Here is a 1,751-nt window from a genome sequence, read left to right on the forward strand (position 1 = left end):
AAATAGCCTATTAGCTCTTTTTTCGTCTTGTCAAAATACTAAATTCGTTTGACATTTTTCTGTTAACACAGTAGAAAAAGTGTAGCAGAGAAAAATAAATAAATACAACATCTGTCATTTAAAATGATAGGCTAAGCAAAATATAAACAAAACCGAGTTGAACGTCCTTCAAGGACAGCGCATCCACACTTTGCTCTTTCCTTGTTCCGCTCTGTCATTGATCGACAACCTGCCTGTTCCGTCTGAGGGCCGTATGTTTACCACCGGTACAGCCTGCTCTGTGCATCGTTATGCACATGCTGCGCACAGACCCCGCAAATAAAACGCCCTGCGCTGCAGCCCATGTTGCCCATTAGGGTAACGCGGCCCTGCCTGCACCAATCAGAGCACTTGAGTATTGATCACAGCTGCACTTAGTGGAGGTTATAAAGCTCCACTGGTAGACCAGAGTTTAGGAGACTGATAAAATTCAGTCTCCTCCCTCTTTATCTATTTATTTTGCGTCCCTGCAGTATGGCAATTTAATGTTTCCTTCTTTGATTGCCCTGCTCTTTGTGGTTTTGCTTTACGTGGTTGAAGATTGGGCCTTATTTTGGGCTTCACAGTGGGTGTTTGTGTTCTCACTGCATCTTTGAGGAAACTGCTTTCATTTGAGGTTGCTACTGGTTTCTTTTGGAGTTTGTCTCCACCTTATTTTACAACTGTCTAAATAACCTGAGTGCAGATTGTAAAAAAAAATTAAATAATAATTGCTTGGAAAAACTGTACCTTCACCGTACACTATAAACAGGTGTTTCAAACTCCTGCTTTTTCATATGAAAAGAGAAAAATAAATATTTTGTTCAATGTAATGTTCAACATACAGTATTTTCCTTTTCTCTCTTAAGAGCCGATTTATTAATGGTTCTTTGAGCTCAGATCATCATCACTTGGTGTGTTTTTTTCTCTGCAAAGAAATTTCATCTTGTCATTCTTTCAAAACTCAAATGAAAACCAATATCGGTTATTGAATTATTTATGCAATCTGACTCTTTCTTCTGATTGCCATCAGTCCATGCCAGATTTGTTAGGAAAACTGTAGAAAATGCACATTAACTCAACTGCAATAAATCATTTCCGATGCATTTTCCATAAAAGGGAGAGTGGATGCATCCAGAACATACAAAATGAGCCCACATTGACTGTTCCAATCACAATTGAGATTCATTCTTGAAAATATGCTTACCTTAGCATCAAAACGTGCACTGTTTGTTTACTAGATGTAAAAATAATAGAAAATTCTTGAGATATTAAATGCAGTATGTGACTGAAAAAAAAAACCGAGGCTGATAACTTTCTGCTGAAGGGGTTTCTAGAATTTCTACTATTTTCTTATATGTTTGTTTACTAAAAAGCATTTAGCTAAACGTTTTATCCTCGAGTTTTACTGTTTAATTATGTTGCATTGAGATTCATTCTTGAAAATATGCTTACCTTAGCATCAAAACGTACACTGTTTGTTTACTAGATGTCAAAATAATAGAAAATTCTTGAGATATTAAATGCAGTATGTGACTGAAAAAAAAACCGAGGCTGATAACTTTCTGCTGAAGGGGTTTCTAGAATTTCTACTATTTTCTTATATGTTTGTTTACTAAAAAGCATTTAGCTAAACGTTTTATCCTCGAGTTTTACTGTTTAATTATGTTGCTCAAGTATTTCAAAATTTGATTTTCATACTTACCAGGCAAAGTTGCCCTACTTTGGTCTTT

The sequence above is a fragment of the Sinocyclocheilus anshuiensis genome, unplaced genomic scaffold (genome assembly GCF_001515605.1).
Source record: "Sinocyclocheilus anshuiensis isolate Anshui unplaced genomic scaffold, SAMN03320099.WGS_v1.1 scaffold189, whole genome shotgun sequence".
In the NCBI taxonomy this organism is placed as follows: Eukaryota; Metazoa; Chordata; class Actinopteri; order Cypriniformes; family Cyprinidae; genus Sinocyclocheilus; species Sinocyclocheilus anshuiensis.